General features: G+C 34.6%; 1 pseudogene; it reads left to right on the top strand.

Annotated features, from left to right (window-relative positions):
• Positions 1 to 2552: 2552 nt before the first annotated feature.
• LOC123805425 lies at positions 2553 to 4148 on the top strand (annotated as a pseudogene).
• Positions 4149 to 24699: the final 20551 nt, after the last annotated feature.

Raw genomic sequence — 24699 nt, 5'->3', positions numbered from 1 at the left:
TATTATGTGGTGAGCAGGAAAGAAATAAGAGAAAAACAGTAATAAAGGAACACTGCTACTAGGAAAATTAGAATTGGTATCTATAGCAAAGGATGAACATAGGACATTACCTAATAACATAGCATTTTATTGTTTTAAAAAAAGCAGCTTGGACAACAGTGTGGTGATTGCTGTGGGGAGTGGAGGGGAGAGAGGTTAAGGATGGTGTAGAGGGATAAATGGTGATAGAAGGAGACTCTTCTTGAGGTGGTGAACACACAATACAGCATACAGGTGTTGTAGAATTGTGTACCTGAAATCTGTATAATTTTGTTAACCAGTGTTACCTCGATAAATTCAATGAAAAGGAAAAAGAGAAAAATAATAAAATAAAATAAAATAAAATGTGTTGACATGTGTTACATTGTCATTTCATCTTTAAATTAAAAACAAATTTTACAAGCATTTGGTGGATGAAATGATGCCATCCAACTAGGAGACTCAGATAAACTTGGATGTGTCTCCATAAGTGGATAATATTTTGAAAGCTAAAAATGTGTCCTTGTAGATTAGTTCCCCAAATACCCTTGATGGGTTTATTTTATTTCTTAGAAAAAGAAACTTTTAATTTTTAATTTAAATATTTCCAATAACCTTATAGTTGGGTAAAGTGGTTCATATATGGGTCAATAGGAGAGTAATGAAAACCATGATAACTTGAGAATACACCCTTTTCTGAAGTGAAATGTTGTGCGTTAAGTTTTCAGTCAGTGCAAGACAAGTTGAAACTCCTTAAACTTCTTTTCTCTTTTCTGAGTTATCTCTTAGTATGCTCTAAAAATATAGAAGAAAATGAGTTGGTTCTGTTTTTAGACGTGGGCCTGTCATTAAGTTATTGTATGACCTGAGACGAGTTATGCAAATCATCTAGGCTTCAGGATTTCCATTTGTAAAAGACATCCACTTACTACGGTGCTTCCCAAATCTAAAACATATTTCTTTCTTAGCACTTAGTACAATATTATGACCAGTGAATTATTACAGAGTGAAAATACTATACAAAGTAGATGGATTTCTTCTATCCTAGGTAAGCTTTTCCAAAAAATTAGCATTTTATAATCCTTCATGTGAGACATAAATTAGGTAGCTAATATGTCTTTGCTATTGGGTAATACCAAAAGTAATAAATAAGAGACTCTGGTATTCAGATCCTATATATAATCATCTAAAATCAGCTTGTAGTTCTCAAGTTATTCTTCTTAGTAAAAGTATGCTTGAGGTTCTTGCAATCAAGCAGCCAAAAGAGAAACTTTAAGATAGAGAAAACTGTTTTAAAAGCTGAAATCTGATAAGATTAGATGAAAAATGTTTATATAATTACTGAGTTTTAAAAATTCTTCCTATCAAGGGCTGTAATGGTATACGTAAATTTTTCATTATGTGATTATGTGAAGTACACATGCATACATATTTATAGGAGACTGTTCTGTGTGGCATGGGCCCAGCTCCCACTCCAAAAGGCCAGTGGAAAGTGATGTCCAGCACACAGGACCCACACCCACGGATAGGTTCTTCCATGGGGAATCAGGCCTGCATTGTACCTAGGCCACTTTGAGACTTGCTTTTTGCTAAAACTCTCTCACCCTGAATTGAGGCAGAAAATGTTTACTGCATCTTTGAAGTAACTTCCTAAAATCTACGCTAAACCTTCCAAGGACCAGTGTAACCAGTTCAGCTTTTCCCTTTGCATTTGCAAATATCCTTCTTTTTTGATGTAATTAGCAACATCCTCTCCTTTGTTTTCTGTAAGAGGTAACCACCTAAAGTGAAGCTGTGCATAGTACCGTATTTTTTGGACTATAAAATGCAACCTCCCCCAATCTGGGAGGAATAATGGTTGTTAATGCTGCTGTTGAATTCTGTTTACATTTACATTGGTGAAATATTATGTTATTTATGTTATTGAATATTTCACCACATTTTTTGCTTCAAAATTATTTTTCCTATTTTCCTCCTCTAAAACCTAGGTGCATCTTATGGTCCAAAAAATATGGTAAATGAGGACCATCCTCAATGTAATGTGCCCAGAAAAGCAATAAAAGCTTGTCAAGGCAAGGGTCAAGATGTTCTCCTCTTGCGAGAGTGGCTGTGCCATCCCTTTTCCTCCACTACCTCCAGTAGTCCATGTGAATTTGTTTTGTCTCAGCCACAATGCTGTGGACCCCATGAGCTGGGGTCCTCATCACATATTTGTGTGAATTCATTTTCTTTGACTTCCAAACCTGCTATCCTAGCAAAACAATTGTTGATAACAACATTTTCTGTCTAAGTTAGTCTTTCTGGAAAATCAAAGATAAAAGTCAGTCTACAAGTATACTAGATGGAATAGGAAACACATTCAACCTATGTTGTTAGATAACTTTCTCAAGTCTATACTTTCTATATTACTATATTTTCTCCTTTCTGTTGATTACAGTAAGTCCAAAATGCATTTAAAAATGAAAGTTTAGATTGAGCACAGGACAGCCATTCTGATCCAGGTCTTTGGGAGCTGTGTGCACACTCAAGTAACCATGTCTAGGGAAACTACACTTGGCTTTGATCTTGGCACTGCCTACTTCTGTGTGGGTGTCTTCCAGCATGGAAAAATAGAAATAATTGCCAACAATTAGGAAATACAAACCACCCCAAGTTATGTTACCTTTACTGATACCAAATGATTAATCAGTGATGCTGCAAAGAATCAGGTTCTAATGAATTCTACCAACATGTTTTTTTTTTATGCCAAATGCTTAATTGGACATAGATCCGATGATGCTCTTGTCCAATCTAATATGAAGCATTGGCTTTTCATGGTGGTGAATGATACTGTCCAGCCCAAGGTCCAAGTAGAATACAAGGGAAAGACAAAAGTTTCTATCCAGAAAAACTGTCATCTATGGTTTTGACAAAGATGAAGGAAATCACAGAAGCCTTGGAAAGACTGTTAACCAATGCTCTCTTCACAGTACCTGCCTACTTCAGTGATTCTCAGTGTCAGACTACCAAAGATGCTGGAACTATTGCTGGTCTCAATGTACTTAGAATCATCAATGAGCCAACTGCTGTTGCTATTGTTTATGGCTTAAACAAAAGGTTGGAGCTGAAACAAATGTGCTTATCTTTGACTTGGGAGGTAGCATTTTTGATGTGTCAGTGCTCACAATTGAAGATAGAAACTTTGAGGTCAAATCTATAGTTGGTGACATCTACTTAGGTGTGGAAGACTGACAACCAAATGGGCAACCATTTCATTGCAGAGTTCAAGTGCAAGGACAATGAGGATCTCAGTGAAAATAAGCGGGCTATTCATCACTTTCATACTGCTTGTGAATATGCTAAGTGTACTCTCTCTTCCAAGACCCAGGCCAGTATTGAGATTGATTCACCCTATGAAGGAATTGACTCCTATACCTCTATTGACCATCTCTGATTTCAAGAATTAAACACTGACCTCTTTCATGGCACTCTGGACACTGTAAAGAAAGCCCTTTGGGATGCCAAGCTTGACAAATCCCAGATTTATGATACTGTCCTGGTGGGGGGTTCTGCTCATATCCCCAAGATTCAGAAAGTCCCATAGGACTTCTTCAATGGAAAAGGGCTGAATAAAGCATCAGCTCTGATGAGGCTGATGCTTATGGTGCAGCTATCCAGGCAACCATCCTATCTGGAGACAAATCTGAAAATGTTCAAGATTTTCTGCTGTTGGATGTCATTCCTCTTTCCCTCAGCATTGAGACTGCTGGTGGAGTCATGACTGTCCTCATTAGGTGTAATACTTGCACTCCTACCAACCAGAAACAGACTTTCACCCTGCCTACCCTGAGAACCAGCCTGGTGTGCTCATTCAGGTTTATGACAGTGAGCGTGCCATGACCAAGGATGACAACCTGCTTGGCGAGTTTGAACTCACAGGCACACCTCCTGCACCTCATGGCATTCCTCATATTGAAGTCACTTTTGATATAGATTTCAATGGCATCCTTAATGTCTCTGCTGTGGATAAGAGTACAGGAAAAGAGAACAAGATGACCATCACTAATGACAAGGGTCACCTGAGCAAGGAAGACATTGAGTGCGTAGTCCAGGAAGCTGAGAAGTACAAGGCTGAAGATGAGAAACAGTGAGACAAGGTGTCTTCCAAAAACTCACTTGACTCATATGCATTCACCATGAAAGCAAATGTTGAAGATAAAAAAAAAACTTCAAAGCAGTATCAGTGATGAGGACAGAAGATTCTTGTCAAGTGCAATGAAATCATCAACTGGCTTGATAAGAATAAGGCTGCAGAAAAGGAAGAATTTAAACATCAGCAGAAAGAGCTGGAAAAAAGTCTGCAACCCAGTCATCACTAAGGTGTATCGGAGTGTAGGAGGCATGCTAAGAGCAATGCCTGGGGCCTCCCTGGGTGTAGAGCCCCTCCAATCTGGGGGTGCCTCCTCTGGGCCCATCAATGAAGGGGTTGATAAAGCCAACCTCTTGCATAGATTTAACATTGTTCCACACCAAACATTGAAAAACTCAGATTTGAAGCAAATTACATGGCAGGGTTTTTTTTTAATTTTTTAAATTTATTTTTATTTTTTATTTTTAGAGAGGGAAGGGAGGGAGATAGATAGAGAGAGAGAAACATCAATGTGCGGTTGCTGGGGGTTATGGCCTGCAACCCAGGCATGTACCCTAGCTGGGAATCAAACCTGGGACACTTTGATTCCCAGCCCACGCTCAATCCACTGAGCTACACCAGCCAGGACATGGCAGTTTTAAAAGTTGAACTGTTGTATAATAAAACTGAGCATTCTTGATACTTGAACATGGACTGTGTGCACAGGGAAAAAATTGATGCACTTTATAAGCACTTATTATAAAGTGGATGTCTTAAATAAAACTATTTAAAATTGGCACCCTGAAAATGAAAGTTTAAACTAACTTAAAAAATGAAAGCTAATAGTAAATATAAATTTACCAATGGTCATACTCTGCTGACCTCTTTATATAATTATCTTCTAATAGTTTCCATTTCTTTTTAGTTAACTTACAGTTTAAGTATGATTTCTGTGAGGCAATTCTTTAAGTCCATGGAAATATAAAAACATCAAATGTTTGTCTTTTTCAGAATTTGATTTCTCTGTAGCCCCCAGTCATCCTGGAGTTAGAATTCAGGATGACTGGACACTATTCTTACATAATCATTACATACTTTTAGAACCTGGAAAACTTAGTCAAACAAGAATATAAAAATAAGGTTAGGTAAATTATGTGAAAAGAATGAATGTTTATAATAATAATAATAATAATAATAATAATAATAATAATAATAATAATAATAGATAAGTAACCATTGGCAAAAATGTAGATTTAGGCTATGGCTGTGTTTATATCCATAGAGGGAGGTCAGTACTAAATTGCAGTGAACAGCTAATTCCTTTGAAAACTACTATGTAAATTAAATCATTGCATCCTTTAATATTAAGTTGGCCCATTTACACAAAAATATAAATATTTTATACTGTATATTTAATATTTAAAACCTGGCCTTTAAATAAAATTCTATTTTATTTAAACATATGGATTACATACATATACACTTTCCAGATATGTACCTCATCCCAAATTATAGATGGCACTCCTTACTTCCATACTAAAATCTAACATTTATTAAGCATTTACACTGCATATTTTTATATATCACATTTTATGCGGTTTATCTTATTTGCCATGGCACTATCAGACTTACCTGAGTATTATTATTGCCATTATCCTCACTCTACATATAAAGAAATTGAGACTGAGATGTGAACTCATGTGTCTAATGTTATGTAGATAGTGTGCTCTAGAGCTGGTGATTGAGATCTAGGAAAGTTTGACTTCAAAAGTTTAATTTTCACTCACACTGTTTTGTATAGACACACACACATACATAACAACTTTTTCAAACTGGATTTACAGCTAGTTAATTGTTTGAGGGGGATTCAAGTGTATAATCCCTGTAGTTATTAAATAATTTATCAAAAGTCAAGGTCTCACAAAGTTGAAAAAATTAGCCAATTATTTTCTCTTTTTAAGTGCCTTTCAGCAGGTTCTACAGTTTTGCCCATCTGATCCATTTTCCTCATTTTGTTCATGGGGAAAGCTGTGCCAGATGGAATGGGTTTCTTGTGGTTGTCACAATAGTGTGGCTTCCATAAGCTCTTTCCCACCACCAATATATTCAAATTGATCATTTTCAAGAAGTTCTGTATTTAAATACTTGAATATAAAACTTACTAGCTTTGTAGGATTGAATTCTCCCCGAGGATGGTATAATTTGGCATCCACCATATACCTTAGCATCTGGGGCTATGTCCACAGCCTGCCTCCACAATTCTCCAAGACTCTAAGAATACAGCACTGGTGTCTGACAGCCTAAGTTTAGAATTCTATTTACTCATTTGCCAAATTTTAGGAGCCACATACTCTCTTAAGCACTTTAAAACTCTTGCCTCCTTGATTCCTTGTACCCATCCTACTATAGAGATATTAATAAATCCAGTTTGTGGATTAGACAGCTGAAACTTGGGAGGTTAAGGTTTCATTGCTTATAAAGAGCATGCTTTCAAATCTGGGTATAGGGTTGGTTCTGCCAGAACATACATTACATCTTAATTGCCTGTCAGAAAGTTAAAAACATTTCTCCCACTTTGGCTAACATTCATGATAAAATTTTGATCCTACTTTTGAAACTGAATCAAACTAAATATGCAAAAGTCCAAAGCAATAGGACCTTGCCACACATCAAACCATCCCCTTCTCTAGCACACTGTCAGAAGAGAGATGTAATTTTCTGAAGATAGATATAATTTACTTTAATTCCACTGAGTTGAGATAAACATCCAGAACTCAATTAAAAATTATAAAAATAATAAATTATGACCCACACTCATGAAAGGAAAGTCAACAGTAATGGACAAAAAGATGACCCAGATGTTGCAATGAGTAGAGGATAAAACCAGCCAACCAACCAACAACCCAACCAACCAACAAACAAAATATACGATTGCAAAATCTTAAGGAATTTAGTGGAAAAGAAGGTAGATAACACCTATAAAATTTTTGAAAATTTTGGCACAGATGTGGGTAATTTCTCCTGATGTATTATTGTAGTTTTCATCTCTACTTTAAAATTTTTTGATTAATTTATTTTTAGAGAGATTTATTTTTGTAAAGATTTTATTTATTTATTTATTTTTAGAGAGGGGGGAAGGGAGGAAGAAAGAGAGGGAGAGAAACATCAATGTGTGGTTGCCTCTCATGTGCCCCTTACTGGGGACCTGGCCCGCAACCCAGGCATGTGCCCTGACTGGGAGTCAAACTGGTAACCCTTTGGTTTGCAGTCCACTGCAATCCACTGAGGCACACAATCCACTGAGCCACACCACTCAGGGCTCTACTTTTTATTTATGTCATGTTTTTATACATTAAATATTTGTCAATCTTTTAAGGCATATCTAATACAGTAATAAGTTACTGTTTTAATATCTGTCCTTATGTAAATTTTCTAACAGCTTTACTAGTTCTTAGTGGATTTTTATTGATTGATCTATTCTTGATTTTCCACTACATTTCTTTCTTTCTTTGCATGCCTAATTTTTTTATTGAATGCTGGACTTTGTGGATTTTACATTATTCATTGGCTGATATTTTTATATTCCTAAAATATATATTTATGTCCCTGGAATGCAGTTATGTTACTTGGAAACAGTTTGATCCTTTCAGGTCTTGCTCTTGATGATTGTTATGTGGGACAGAGCAGTCATAAGGCTAGGAATAATTGTCCCTTTCTACTGCAGCAAGACCTTTCTGAGTACTCTACCCAGTACCCTATAATCTATGAGTTGTTCCTACCTGGCTACTTCTGATCTGTATCAGTACTAAGTACTCTTCCTTTTAATTACTTATAGTGGCTCTTTACTTTGACATTTTTCACTCATGCACATAATCTGATTAGTACTTTGCTACATAAAAGCAGGAAGGCCTGTGTGTATCTCCTAAATCCTGTCCCTGGTACTATGTCCTGCAGACTCTAGACACTCTGATGTCCCTGAATTCAGCACTATGTTCTTTACTCAGGGAGTTTTTCCAGCTCTGCCCTGGTTCCTTAGCTTTAAGCAGCCATCTGAAATTTCTCTTAAGGCAGCAAACTGGATCACCTGCAAGGGTCAACTCATTTGTTTCCTATGTCTGAGGGATCACTGATTTTTGTTGCTTGATGTCCACTGTCATAAAACCCCTTTTTAATTCATATATTTTCTCTGACTTTTAATTTTAAGTGGGAGGTTAGATCTAACCCAGCTACTTTGTCTTGACCAGAAGTAGAAGTCTAGATGATTCCATTTTCATGAAACTTATGGATGACCAAACTAATCAATCTGATATAAATTTGGACAAGTCTGCTTATGAGTGAGAATTGACTGAAAAGACATAAGTAATTATTGTAGTGATATAAATGTTCTGTGGGTGGTAGCCAAAACTCATGGAAATTAGCAACTACGATATTTGCTTTTTATTTATTATAAAGTATGTACAAACATATAAAATAAATTTTTGTATTTGATCTAATTGAGCTACTCTGACCTCTGAAGAAGGACAATCTGACATTCTAGTCCAGAGAGAGATATTTTCCTCGCCTCTTCTATCATCCTACCAAATACCCCACCCCTCAAAAGCAGAAAGAGAAGTGTTTGGGCTCATTCCCATTGCAACTGAGATTCTGCCTTTTTAATTTCTATAGAGACATAGCTCTTCAGGTAGAGCCTAATGCAATTTTAGGTTATATAGAAAAATAATCCCTATTCATTCAACTTGTTATATAAAGGCTAACTCAGTTTGCCTATTCTCTGTGGCATAATAGGGAAATGCGTTACTTTTTCTCCCAGTGTTTATTCTGATTATCTTTATCAGTCACTCCCACAAAGTTGTCTTTCCTGAATTTTATGGAACAGATTTATTATCACATCAGTTTTAATTGTTTCTAAGATTTGTTGTGATTTTTTGTTTCAGAGCTCCCACCATCAGTTGGTTTTCTTTCATAGCTCAGCAGTTAGGGTTTCCTAACTACATTGCTGTTAAAGTTATGGTTTGCAGCCTTTCTTCAATCTATTGTTTCTTTTCCTTAACATATCTTACATCCTGTCATTATGATAAACAAACACTATCTTCATCTAGTGAAGATAGCCTCAGTTTTTAGAAAATCACCTGCTTGCTCATATACATTTTTAAAAGGTAATATAAAATAACACCAATTATACACATTGGCTATAGATTTGATTTCTAGGGTGACGATAAGCTGATGTTTGGAAAATATTTGTATTTGGGAGCTAATATAGCAAAATAAGGTATCACATTTGATAGACAGATACTGAAATTATGACTAAAATGTAGAGGGGTAAAGCCAGTGCCTCCAGCAACATGGAAGAACACAGAAGGAGGAGGCAAGAAATCCGGATTATGGTTCCTCTGCTTCTTTTTGCTAAGCTCCAAGTGGCACTAGAGGAAACAAGGTAGTAGGATATTTGAAATTATCCACCAGTGTTAGTTGTGAACTACATACTCACCTGAAATTAAAGTCTTTAGTAGGTCACTGAAACGTTAGGTGCCTCATCTTGGATATAACGGATATCTTGCTTTCAGGAGGCCAGGGACTGTCCAAATGATCATTATGCAATATTTATTGTGGACATTTTAATGCACTTTGATGAACTTCTTAAAAACAAAATTAAAAACAAAAATAGAAGTAAAATGTATTACAACAAAAGTGAAAAGTCTCAAGGCAAAAGAAAAAAAATGAAGCATACTGTTTCATGATTTCTGTTTTATATGAAAAGTGTTATAATGTTAGTTGAAAGTTGACTGTGGTTAAGTTGTATATGTATAAAATAAACCCAAAGCAATTACTAAAATAATTAAACAGTATGGCTAGTAAGCTAACAAAGCAGATAAAAATTATCATAAAACAAATTTAATTAGTCCAAAATAAAGCAGAAGGGAGGAGGGGAAGGCAATACATAAGATTCATACAAAGAAATAGAAGATGAATGGAAAAAATGGAAAACAAATAAAATGGTGGGTTTAAATTGAACCATGTAAAAATATCACATCAAATGCAAATGATCTAACATCCCAGATTTAAAAAAACAGAGATTTAGAAATCATATAAAACAGCATGATCCAAATATACAGTATAATAAAGAATAATCAGAAATCATATATCTCACAAAAATTCTATTATAAATATTTAAAAAGCTACAACTCAATATTACAAAGCAAAACATCCTGATATTAAAAAATAAGTAAAACACTTAAACATGACAACTCACAAAGGAAGATTTATGAATAACCATTAAGTACAAAAAATATTTAACCTCATTAATTATTAGAAAGATGAAAATTAAAACCACAATGAGATACCATGCAAACATATTTACATAAAAAAGACTAAAAATATTAAATATTTATTAGGATGTAGAAGAATGAGAATTCCCACACATTGCTAGAGGAAGAGAAAAATGGTTGCAACCAACTCACTGTGCTGAGTGAAAGAAATCTTACAGGGAAAAGTATATCATTATCAATCATTTACATATTGTCCTAGAATAGGCAAAACTAATCTATCATGAGACAAGTGCAATTTGGTTATTGTATGTGAGGGAAACTGCCTGGAAATAGGTACAAGGAAACTTCTTAGGGTTATAGAAGTGTTCAACATGTTAATAAAAGCATATACATTTGTTGGATCTAATCAAACTGTATGCTTAAAAATCTATGGATTTTTATATACAGAAGTTTTAATAAAAAACTGAACAATTATAACATATACAACATGGGGCTATGTATCCACCAAGACATAGAGAACCTGTTCCCTCCCCAGTATTTCAAAACTCTGCACAAAAGTTCAGGCAGAAATACACAGATTAAAAATATGATACAGGATAGTACAAAAATTCTACTGTGCAAGTATAGTAAATCAGATATGTTAATAGAGAAAATTAAATGACATCTCAATATAGTCTATATTGATGTAAAATACATTTCTAACACTTTGTATAAAGAAAAAATGATCAATTCCAACAAATATTAATGTGTTGCTACTGAGTAGATCTTGCTCTGTGTAACAATTTTGGTCAAATGAATGTACATAATTCTTTAATGTAATGCTAGTTCTATCATTTTCTTACATTTTTAATTGCCAGGTCCTATAGTCAACACATTTATACAGTTGTCTCCATTTTTAACAACCACCACAGGAGAAATATATTATTATTGTGATTCATAAACTGAGTTTCAAGATGGTTAACTAAAGCTGGTAAATGACAGATCCACATTTGAATTCAGGTCTTCAAAGTGAGAACTCTACCCTCTTTACAATTCTTCTTCCACACCTTCTTCCAGGTGTTGTTCCAGGTAGTAATGTTCACCCGGTTTTATTTCTTTTGTTGTGGCTACAATCCAATTTCTTCCTAGGCTCCAGCTCTCTTCACTTACCATATTTCCCTGTGTATAATGTACACTTTTTGCCCAAATATTTGAGGGAAAAATAAGGATGGGCATTATGCATGGGTAAATGATTACATGCTGTGGTATAATAGTGGCTGTAATAATCCCATGTATAATGCACACAAAAACTTGGGTGTGTATTATGCATGGCAAAATATGGTAACTTCCCAGACCCTGAAGTTTCTTGTTCCACTTCCTTCTCTCTTTTCCTCTTAGAGATGGGCCTTTGGTCTTTAAACAGAACCCCAAGTATATTTCAAACATCCTGCCTTGTAAGACTTCACTGTTACATTAGACTCCCACAGGTAGACATTTTGTTTTTATTGAATTTTTTTCAATTTAACATTTTTTACTTTGCATTTATATTCTAAGGTAATTTAATGTGTCACATATATGCAAGTTGATAACAAAACATTCAAACCAGACTTTTACCAGCTTTGAACCAAAGAATTCTGACTGTTCAGGTAGCCCAACTATATTACAGCAATAACTGAAGATTGTTTTTATTGGATTGATTTTTAAAATTTATTCCTTATTGTATTTTTTCTATTACCATTTATTCCCCTATACTCCTATCTCCCCAGCAATCACCACACTGTTGTCCATGTCCATGAGTCCTTTTTCCTTTGTGCTCAACCCCTGTACCCCCTAACCTATTCCCAACCAGCTGTCCCCTGCTCTCTGTCTATGAGTCTCTTCCTATTTTTCTTGTTAGTTCAACTTGTTCATTAGATTCCATGAATGAGTGAAATCATATGGTATTTGTGTTTCTCTGACTTATTTCATCTAGCATGATGTTCTCCAGGTCCATCTATACTGTTGCAAAGGGTAATATTTTCTTTTTCACAGCTCAGTAGTATTCCATTGTGTAAATGTCCCACAATTGTTTTATCTACTCATCTACTAATGGACACGATGGTGCTGCTTCTATATCTTGATGATTGTAAATAATTCTGCAATGAACAGATGGGTGCTTATGTTCTTTCAAATTAGTGTTTTGGCTTCCTTTGTTCATATTCCCAGAAGTGGGATTGCTGGGTCAAAAGGCAGATCCATTTTTCTCTAGGCCTGTACCTTTGGTATTGCCACCTCCTTCAATTGTCAGTATATTTACAGGTTCAGTAAACTTTTATTTGAAGTGTAGTGACAAGAAATTTTACAGTTATGCATCTTAAATTCCAAATACAAGTTATGCCAACAAATGTATGCATTTAACTTCTTTGAACTTCAGTTTCTCACTGTTAAATCATTACATGCCTGCTGTATAGAGTTATATTAAGTGTTACATTCAATGAAACTATGTAAGTAAATTTGCTACCAGAATGTTAGTAACAGAGTAAATGTCTGATATGTTGTGACTTGATCATTGTTACAATAGAATTTTCTTCATGTATAGTCTCAAGTTGCTTAGGATGAAAGTATCCCTTGGCAAATGTGTTTTGGCAGCCTCTCCTTGATATATGAGGAATATAAACATATTAAAGGCATTGAGATATCCTCTGGTAAAATTACTTAAAACTTATTAATATCCCTTATAACACAGAATAAACTTTGGGAAACCTTGTCCTTAGAGAAGCCATCCATTGTCTTCGATTTGATCTTCTGAACATGGAATCCATGCTGCAGGCACCAATACTCCATTAATTTATAGTGGCACTAGAAGAAACCATAAAATAGTGCTATGGGCCATTCTAATAAGACATGTCTGCTCAAAGTCAAGAATGCCAACTAATGATGAAATGTCTAAAGCAAACATATATTGATAAAAATAATTTAAGTTTTAGAACATGATGAGATTCTTAAATATCAAACTAGGTTTTTCTGAAAGTCAGGACTCAAGATTTCTTAACATTTATTTTTCCACTGGGAAATTTACTGATGCTGACAGTACTATACAAATTGATAAGGATATAAAATTTTGTTTAGCTTCAGATTCAAAGACAAAACTACTAAATTTTCTTTCCAGTATTATTGTTGGTAGGCAGGATAGAACATTTCTCCTAAATACAAATTAGAACATTCTTCTCTCCTACTTGAAAACATCCAATACATTTTCCAGCTTAGCATTAAAAATCACACCTGTAATGTGTTCCTTACTTGCCTCCTCTGTCACAAGTGCAATGGGGCCCTTTATTTCAATCACTGTGAACACTTAATGTTTTTCTGGGGCTATATATCTGGCCATATCACAACTTAATATCTTTCTGTAAGATGTTCTGCTACTGTTTGGAATGTCCTTTTTCCTCTTTATTTCCCAGCTGTGTTATTTTACTTCAAGCTCTAGGTCCATTAAACATCCTAGAATAATGTCTGACATGTAGGAGGGAAAGTGTAGTAAAGTGGTAAAATGCAAACTTGCTTCTTTCTTTTTTTATTTATATACTATGAGACAAGGAAATCTGAATTATGACTATTGCCCTTTCTCCCTGTGTGAACCTGAGTAAGTGACTTATTTCCTGTGCCTTGTTTTCCTATTTTTTAATGAGATATAGGAATAATGCCAACCTTAAGAAATCTTTCGTGATGGTACAATGAGCCCAGTAAATGTCACAGAAGCACCACTTTACTCTGAGTTCTTGGGTGACAAATGTTAGATTTATTCGTATTATGCCTCCAGGGTTAAGCACAATATAATGTTTGACATACTTTTATTGTTTTAATGTGGTTATTTTAAATTAAAGTGATAGTTATTTTGGTAGTAGTAGTTGTTATCATCATCACTGAGGTCATCGCCATTTATATGAAGGCAAATCTAGAAGGTGTTCGAAAGAGTGTCCAGGAAGAGTCTCTAAGGAGAAAAGAGCATTATGGAATTGATGACATTTCCAGGAAGTTTTCGTGAAGGAAGGAAACAGGGCTGGTAAGCAATGTGAAAAGCCATCAGCAACACCACACAAAGTCACTGGGAACAAAACTCTGTGTGGTTTGATAGAGAAATGTGCAACAAAAAATATTTTATATAAATATTCTATCTATATTTGAAAATAATACATGAGCTCTGTTTTGCTTGGAGCTTTCTTTATAATTCTAGTAGATTAAACTTACTAATTATCTATTTAAAAACAAATCTTTTTTTTTAAGTGATTTATCTTTCTGGTTCTGAGGTATGTTTTATTGTTCCACTAGAATGGTCAATGTACTCATTTTACCTAGTTTTTTTTCAATTTTTATTTATTAACTATATATTTTAAAATTGTATTATTCATTCAAGTTCACATTGTTACATGTTAGGTAAATTCTCATTAATACATCTATAATATTTCTGCCTGTATTGAACTTCATTTTGTCTGATATTAACATAGTTACTTCAAGTTTATTTTTATTATATTTTCAGTCCTTTTTATTCAAATTTTTGTGTCTTCGTTTTTGAGGTATGTTCCTTTTAAATACCAGACTTGTACTTAAAAAGGGCATATTAGAATGTATTTGCCTCTTCACTGATGAATTAACTATATTTACATTTATTGTGATTAATTTAATTGATGTCACTTGTTTGACCTATTTTGTTTGTTTCCTCTCAACTTTTTTTTCCTTTATTCTCATTTGGTTCAGTTTATTATTATCATTGTTATTGTTGTTATTGGGTATTTTCTTTCTACCAATTTAGAAATAATATGATGTATTTAAAAGAAATCAATAGTTACCTTCAATCAACACTCAGCCTTTTCATGACAGTTTGCCATCTCTACTAACTTATATGGGCAGTATTTTAGTTGTGTGATGATTATTTGCCAAATCAGATATTATTCTTATTATTTTAAACCCTCATTGGTTATTTTTTACTTACATGTTTATTTACCTGTACATTTTTTAGTTACATGTTCTCAATTTCTCTTCTTCTCTCTTCTTCTACATTTCTCTGGAACCATTTTTCTTGCTACCATGGAATATTATTAGAAATATCTTTAGTGAAAATAGTGAAATATGTTAATAGTAAATTCTTTGTTTTATTTTATTGTTGCTAGTATTTTTTTGGTAGTCTTGCTGGATATGAATTTCTAAGTTGCAATTATTTTCATTCAGCACAATGATGATTTTGTTGATTAAACTTCCAAGTTGCAGTATTGCTGTTGCATTTTTAATTGTCAGATTATTTGGACATTCCTGTGTATATAGTGTATCTCAACACCTTGGGTACTTCTAATCTTCTTTTTGTCTTTGGTGTTCTGAAGATTTTCTAATATATGTTACCAGGTGGATGTTTTTAAATTTATTCTTCTTGAAATTGTATTACTGGATTCAATAATAATGTATTGTTGAATATGGAATATATTCAATTAATAATTTTTGGATATTTTTTGGAACACATTATCACTATTCATTCTTTCTAAAACTTCAATGAGTTATACATTAAATTATCTTACTCTATTGTTCATATCTTCTGAGTCCTATTAAAGATTTTAATATGCCCAGTCATTTTTGAAAACAAGTTATTACTTTCTAATTATAATATCTCCCTTTTATTTGGTATCTTAAGTACATTTATTTCAAACTCAATATATATTAATTAATGGCAGCAGTAGTGATTTTTTTCTATTCATTTTGCTAATGGTGACTACTGTGTTTTATGACTTTTTAAACAAATATTATAAGCTAATATCCATGGAATTTGTGTTTGGGAGTAATTTGAGTTTGAAGTTTAATATATGGTCAGGGAATTTGCATTTGCTCTTTTCAGGTATATGAGGACATTGCCATTCTGAAATCTCTTTAAATTAAACTTTTTATTGTTTTCTTCAGTCTACACATGTAGTGTAGATTTTATGCCAAAATTTGTGTCATTGTGAGTTAATGGTTAAATATGTTTGAAGGATTTTTTTTCCTCTACAGAGTTAAGTTCTTAAAAGGCATTTTAAAAATAGTTTCTTCTGTGAAAGATTGAATTAGGTTAGAGATTCTAATAATGTATTATGCATGACCACAACTTGGATGTCATTTTAAAATATGGAGTACATGGCTACATTTCTATTACAGACAATTTTAGAAAGAAAGCTAGAAATCTTTATATCTTTTTGTTTGTTTTTAAGTAAATTTCAGCTAATCCATTGATTATAGCCATAAAGGGTCTAAAACATTCTCACTCTAATGAATCCATTATTTTGTGACATTAGATTTGATCATGTCTAAAGATTTTAAATTCCTTTCTGGTCCATTAAATCTTAGCACATGCCATGTACTATTCCAATTACCTTATTAACCTTCATGACAATGGGTGGTTTTGAGTCTTTCAACTTTTTTAAACTATACTAAAGTGTCCATCTTAGTGTAGGATTTTTATTTGTTTGTTTTTAGAAAGTAAAGATACACTTAAGATAGCTAAAGGGAATATTTTGTTTTGGTAAGGATATATCAGATAATTCACTTTAAAACCATGTTATAGCCCTGGCCAGTGTGGCTCAGTTGTTTAGAGCATCATCTGTTTCTTAGACTTCTAGAAAGGTTGTGGGTTCCATTCCTGGTTGGGCCACATACTCAGGTTGCAGGTTTGATCCCTGGTCAGAACGCATACAAGAAGGCCACCAATAGATGTTTCTTTTTCACATCAATGTCTCTCTCTCTCTCTCTCTCTTTCTCTCAGTCTCTCTCCCTCTTTCTCTCTTTAAAAAACAATGAAAAAAAATGTCCTCAGGTGAGAATAAAAAAATAAAGTGTTACATTACCATCCTTTTATTTTATTTATTTAATTTTTTGGATTTTAGATCAAACCATGTCTTTATTTGTTTATTTTTATTTTGTTTTTTTTTAAGATTTTAAATTTTTATTATTTATTTTTAGAGAGGGGAGGGAGGGAGAAAGAGAGAGAGAGAGAAACATTAATGTGCGGTTGCTGGGGGTCATGGCCTGCAACCCAGGCATGTACCCTGACTGGGAATCAAACCTGCGACACTTTGGTTCGTAGCCTGTGCTCAATCCACTGAGCTATGCCAGCCAGGCTATTTTTATTTGTAATATATTTTATTGATTATGCTGTTACAGTTGTTCCAATTTACCCCCTTTGTCTCCTTCTACCCGGAAACTCCATTCCCTCCAGCAATCTCCCCTTAGTTCATGTAAATAAAAAAAAGTCTATAGGGAACCAGTAGTGGAGGAGGCATGAAGCTGAGAATGAAATCAATGATTTGGAACACATTCAATCAATCAAAAAAACATTCATTCAAAACAGCAGGAAGAAAAAAGTTCAAACAAAGTAGGAAAGGGGTTTTCCTACTTTCTGCTTAGCTCAGTGGAAGTGGCTTTCTGAGCCTGGGCCTCAGAATATTTTGTAGCTTCTGCATTTCCTGGTCTTAAAAATTTACTACTTTAGAAACAGCTTAAGGTTTCTGTTAGATGATGAGACTCTTGGTCTAATCACCACTTTGGTCCAACAGCCATCCAGCCAACTGTGGTACATGGGAATGAAAAAAATTGTTTCAGTATCAGCCCGTTCTCTTCCAACTCATGTATAAGCTGGTAGGTATACCTCACCTTATGTTAGCCTGAGTTCTATAGAAAAAATTATCTATTTAGTATTTCATATATTAACCTTGTATCTTGCCATCTTGCTATCTATTGCTTATTTGTTCCAGAATTGTTTTTTTTGTGTCAATCATTTGAGATATATTACAGAGAAGAGATTTGTCATCTATGAACAAAAACATTTTTGTTTCTTCCTTCTTAATCTGTATACTTCATATTCCCCTTGCCCCATTTTTGGTATTATTGCCTTAGCTAGAACTTCCAGTGTGATGTTTAAAAAATAATAACATGGGACAATCTTGAATTGTTCCTCATTTTAGTTCAAACGCTTTTAGTTTCTCACCATTAAGAATGCCTTAGCTATAGGTTTCTTGTAGATATTCTTTGTCAAGTTGAGAAAGTCCCCCTCTATTCCTAGTTTACTGGGAGATTTTATTATTAATGGTGTAAGATTTTGTTAAATGTTTCTTTCTGCATCTATGGATATGATCATGTGATTTTCTTTTTTAGCCTGTTGATGTAATGGATTACATTTACTGGTTTTTGCATGTTGAACCAGTCTTGCATATCCACAATAAATCTCACTTGCTCATGATATATAATTAAATTTATGTAATGTAGGATTTGATTTACTACTATTTTGTTGAGAATTTTGACATTGATGACCATGAGAGATATTGGTTTGTAATTTTCTTTGTGTGCTTTTTGTATTAGGGTAATATTGACCTCATAGAATGGGTTAAACAGTATTTCCTCTGTTTCTGTATTCTGAAAGAGACTGTAGAAAATCAATACAATTTACTCCTGAAATGATTGGTGTAATTCATCAGTAATTCAATCTGAACCTGGTGCTTAGTGTTTTGGGAGATTATTGATTATTGATACAATTTATTTAATAGGTATAGGCCTAGTTAGAGTATTTTTTCTTGTATTAGTTCTGGCAGCTTATGTCTTTCAAGAAATTGGTCCACTTCATCTAGGCTATTAAATTTACAGGTATAGTATTTTTACTGTTCTTTCAATGTCCAGGGGATTTATTGTGATATCCCTTTTATTTCTAATTGTGTTCTCTCTGTGTTTTTCTTGTTACCCAGTTAGAGCCTTATCAATTTTATTGATCTTTAAAAAAGTTTTCAAAAAATTAGCTTTTTGTTTTATTAATTTTCTCTATACATTTCCTATTTTAACTTCATCAATTACTACTCTAATTTTACTATTCCCCTTATTCTGTTTCCTTTGGATTTCATTTACTCTCCTTTTTCTAGTTTCTTTAACTGGAATTTTAGGTTACTAATTTTAGATAGTTCTTCATTTTTTACTTTTATTTTTTTTTATTTTTTATTATATTGTTGTTCAAGTACAGTTGTCTGCCTTTTCTCTCAACCTCTTCCCCTCTTACCTCACTCCCCTGATCCCACGCCACCTTAGTTTTGTCCATGTGTCCTTTATAGTTGTTCCTGAAAACCTTTCACCATTTTTTTAATACATAGCATTTAACACCATACATTCCCTTCTTAGTTCTGCTTTAGCTAAATCCCACACATATTGAGAAGTTGTATTTTTAACTTTTATTTGGTTCAATTTTTTAAAATTTCCTGTTGATATTTCTTCTTTAACCTATGTGTTATTTGAACTATGTTTAATCTCCAAAGCGAGAGTAAAAAAGAAAATTCTACAAAAGGTTATTTGCTTCCACTTGATAGAATCTAGGAAACATCTTGTTTAAAGTGACATCTATGCTAGATATTGATGGTTGTTGGGAATCGTCCTGCCTGGTTTCAGAAGCTGTAACCTTGCCAACAGGTGAAAAGGCCCCACAGCTAGGGGACCCTGGGTCCATAAGCTACTAAAGAGATAGAACTTATTCTACTGGCAGGGCATGGCCTCTGCCCCCTTTACTTCACCCTGCTTGGCCCCTGGAGGATGGCTGGATAGTCACTGATGGGTAAGATTCCTCAAGGAAAGAACAATGTGGGACAGGCACAGTCTCAAAGAGGCCATCAGGGAAGGACTTAAGGGATTGTGGAGGAGGGACAAAAGACCCTCACTCCTTGGCTTTATCATAGTCTGAGTCCTTTTTCTATCTGTAAAATGTCTCCTAATCTCTTGGCTGCCTTGCTTCCCCTGCCTGATTCAAGCCTGAAACAATGCCAAAGTGGGGTGCAGGCCTGTGCTGGAAAGGGTGGTTCCCTGGGGCAATCAGACCTAAGAAAGAATGTGTAAAATCCTGTGAAACCTGCTTTGCTAAGAATGCCCTCAATTTAAATATTAAGAGTCCAAGCATAAAATGAGTTTGTTTCCTAAAGTTTTATGGCCCTCTGGCATCACTCTATCTATGTGACCCTGACTCAGAATAAACCCTTATAAGGTTTTTTGAATATTATCTATTCCTGGATCATTACTGCCTGACAATGATTGATGAGCTTTATGTATATGCCCTGTATTCCTATGCAAACTAAACCCAATAAAAGCTCATTGAGAAAGAGGCTTGAGGCCCTTCTCCTCTGAAAGACTGGCCACCTTTCCTCCCCAAGCAGGTCATGTCTTGGTAGATTCATTCTCATCCGCAGTGCCTGGGAGGGCTCTGCAAGACAGAACTCCCCCACATATGGTTATATACAATTTGAATAATAAGAGAAATATGTAAAATGCATATCTTATGGAGGGAATATCTCAGCTTTTTTATGTGTATTTGGGGAAAACTTACTATTTTTCTCTAGCCGTACTCAAAACACTTCTGATACTAGATATGTGGGTTTTTCACACCAACTAATTCTGACACTAGCTTTATGGAGTTAGCAGAGACCCCATAGGTTAAAGGCTCAGTCACACAAGACTGCGCCCATTTCAGATGCCAATCATAAGTAGTGATTTCCTATCTTACCCACAACTTGTGTCCAGCTTGGCTCCAAATTGGAAGTTTCCGTCACCTTCTATTCAGGTTCAATAATTTGCTGGATAGGCTCACAGGATATAGACAAAGAGTTTACTTACTCCTGCTGATTTAATACACACAGCATTTTAAAGGATACAAATGAACAGCCACATGAAGAGATATGTAGGCAAGGTCTGGAAGGGTCTCAAGTCCAAGAGTTTCTGTGTCTATGGAGTTGGGGTACACCAACCTCATGGCACATGGTGATGTTTACCAACATGGAAGCTCCCTGGCCCCCATACTTTTGGGACTTTTATGGAGCCTTCACCACATAAAAATGATTATTAACTCTATTTCCATTCTTCCATGGAAGAATGGAGAGGGAGTCTGAAAGTTACAAGTTTCTAGTCATGGCTTAGTCTTTCTAGTGACTAGCCCACATCTAAGAGTCCACTAAGAATTATCAACTCATTAGAAAAATAGAAGCTTTTATCACCCAGGGAATCCCAAGGGTTTTAGGACATCTGTGTCAGACACTCCTATCACTCAAGAAATTATAAGGGTTTCAGGAGCTCTGTGACAGAAACTGGTGTCAAAGGCCAAATATTAGTAGGAACCAGGGGCAGAGACAAATATGCATATATATTTCTTTTTTTAAGCACTTTTTAAAAAAGATTTTATTTATTTATTTTTAGAGAGGAAAGGGAGGGAGAAAGAGAGAGAGAGAGAAACATCAATGTGTGGTTGCTGGGGGCCTTGGCCTGCAACCCAGCCATGTGCCCTGACTGGGAATCGAACCTGCAACACTTTGGTTTGCAGCCCGTGCTCAATCCACTGAGCTATGCCAGCCAGGGCTCAAATATGCATATATATTTCTTATTATTCCACAACATAGTATTCATAAAGTGACTTTTAAAATGAATTTAAGACTAATCTTAAATTTTTAAGATAATAAATACAAATGTATTTTAAAAATAATGGTCTCATATGTATTTCCTGTATATTTATGTGCTTTTTGACTTCAGTAGGACATTAAAATATAATAAATTATTATGCCAGGTATGAGTTTGAAAAATATTAAACATAATATAAAGGTAGCAAAATTTCTTTTATTTATAATAGCCCATTGCTGATCATCTTAGATTCAGCCTATTTCAACTTTTAGAGATTCAACATGGCTTACTAACAAATACAGAAAGCTATGCATAATTTATTCAATTACTCTGGCTACCTACTGCTTGATATCACACATAACTGACAATGATTCGAGGCATTGATTTTTTCAGGCTATAATTTTTAAAGATGTTTTTAAGAGAAAAGCACATCAACTAATCAGCCATCCATTCATCTTTTAACATGACAGAACTGATAAAAAATCCTTTAAAAAAATTGAAAAATCCCGAGAGACTGTAATTTTAGCTATATCTTTTTTGTATGTTTTAAATGTGTGTCCCTTGGAATTTCTCTAACATTTCAGTTCATAGATTACAGGAGGGAAAAAACCTGACAAAACAATAATTAAACCATACAGTGAAATGTTAACAGGAGTTAAAAAACACAGTTCAATAATAATAGATAATATTTGAGTATTAATTTTACCTATTATGCATCATAAAACATCTATGACTTTGTTTTCACAATCATAAAAATACATATAGAATCAATGTTAAGGTATTTATTTTTAAAATGAGGAAATTAAAGCCTAGCTGAAGTAATAATAAGGCCAAGTCCACATACCATGTAAGGGTCTATTGGTAAGTAAAGTGATAGGAATAAAAGCCGAGGATTTAGATTCTCTATAGAGGAGTAATTTTGAATTCTGAGTCTCCCATTTGTAATTGTGTGACTTTATTCAGTTTTCAACTACCATACATATAAAGGGGGAGATATTAAATTTAGTTTGTTGTTTTCTGCCAAGGTTCATTATCAGTTAAGGCTCAGTTGTCATTGTTAAGTATAGTTTTACTAAAAGTAGGATATGTGTTCTCTGTATAGTGTTTAAATAGAGGGAATGAATATAGAAAACTATTAATAAGCCTAAAGGTAGTATAGACTATAGCATGAACAAGAAGGACCCATCAGAATCACTGTTAACAGATAAAAGTCTCAACAAGAGTTGGACTAAGCATGTATGAAGAACATCTAATTGTAAATTACATCTCCTGTTTCCTTAAAGAAAAATCGTTTTCATAGTCCTACCAATTTGAAGAGTTAACCCAGAAATGGTAACAATCAATCAATGCAAGTGTCAACTTAAAAAATAACATTTGAGACAATTGTTGTAGAATCAAAAATAAACAAAAGTTCTTTGGATCTTTGTGTCCTAGTCCCTTGGAAAGAGTAACTTGAGCACAAGTCTTAGTAAAATAGGACTCTCATGAGTATAACTTGGAAATTTGGAGAGAATTTATCTATTAAGTACTTATGCTTAATCATTTGCCTTTTTCATCCAAAAATAGTTTACACATGTCTACTGTAGGCCAGGAACTTGCACGGCAGTTTTCAGTTAGGAAATATTATAAATTCACTTTCATTTAGTTTTACACTTCTGTCTAAATTAAAGAAACAAACCCAAAAGCACAAATGACATGAATGACTCAATGAATTTTCATAAAAGAAACAAACCCATATACTGAGCACCCAATTAAAGAAGTAGAAAATCACCAGCATCTGGAAGTCATACTCTCGTTCAGTTCAATCATAAACTCCTGTCTCTTTTTATGGGCGTTTGCCATTTGATACTGAGCTGCGTAACACATACACGTGTATATAATGGAAAATAACCTGCCTTGTCAGATATTTGTTTTCACATATTTTCTCCTTCACTGTGATTTTCCTGATATTTGTATCATCTGCAGTTGTTAAATTATAGAACAAGAGAAAATGTCTGGAAGATGCTAAGGTTTTAACTGGTTTCTTGAACCATGAAGCCAAAACAGAGAGGAGACAGGTGGGCTGAGCATAAAAAGAAGCCAGTCTGGGGATCAAGGCTGGTGCTGGTAGTGGTGAGGGGTGTCATAAGTTGCTTGCAGAGATGAATGAACAGAAAATAATGGAGTCTGGGGCACCAGAGATCTGTGAAGTACTATCCAGGAGAGCATGCCATTGCTGGAGCTAAATCAGGTCCAGGGCCTGTGGCTTGGCAATGGGTCTTACCTTAATTGGACAGCCTGACTTCCTACTCTTCCTGCTTCTTGATGGGATGTTCAGTTGCCAATTAATGTACCTCTACTCTGAACAATACACAATCCTTGCCCTCCAGTACCCTGTGGTCCAGATGTAAAAAGAGTTGATGGTTTTAACAAAATTTGGAATGATTTCCTATAGAGGTCTGGACTTAGCACAAAGAGGAAAGAGTTTTAGGTAGCATCAGCTAAAGAAAGGAATAGATAAGGTTAGGTGTTATAAGAGACAAGAATATTCAGAGTTAAGAATCATTTGTTAAAAGTACAGCTCAGGACCTGGCCAGGTGGCTTAGTTTGTTGGAGCATTAACCTGTACACCAGAAGGTTGCCAGTTCAATCCCTGGTCAGGAAACATACCTAGGTTGTGCGTCTGGTTCTAGTCAGGGCACATGCAGGAGGCAACCAATGGATGTTTCTCTCTCACACCAATCTCTCTCTCTCTCTCTCTCTCTCTCTCTCTCTCTCTCTCTCTCTCTCTCTCTGCCTGTCTCTTTCTTTCTCTCTCCCAGCTCTTCCTCTCTCTTTAAAATACATATCCTTGAGGAAGGATTTTTAAAAAAGTGCAATTCCAGTAACCTTTCTTATAGACTACTTACACCTCACAAACCCACCTTGATACAGGAATTACAT

This window comes from Phyllostomus hastatus, unplaced genomic scaffold (assembly GCF_019186645.2).
Source record: "Phyllostomus hastatus isolate PE091 unplaced genomic scaffold, TTU_PhHast_1.1 phas_scaffold_317, whole genome shotgun sequence".
Lineage (NCBI taxonomy): Eukaryota > Metazoa > Chordata > Mammalia > Chiroptera > Phyllostomidae > Phyllostomus > Phyllostomus hastatus.
Note: the sequence above shows the minus strand (reverse complement) of the source record. Positions and strands in the feature narration are given on the sequence as shown.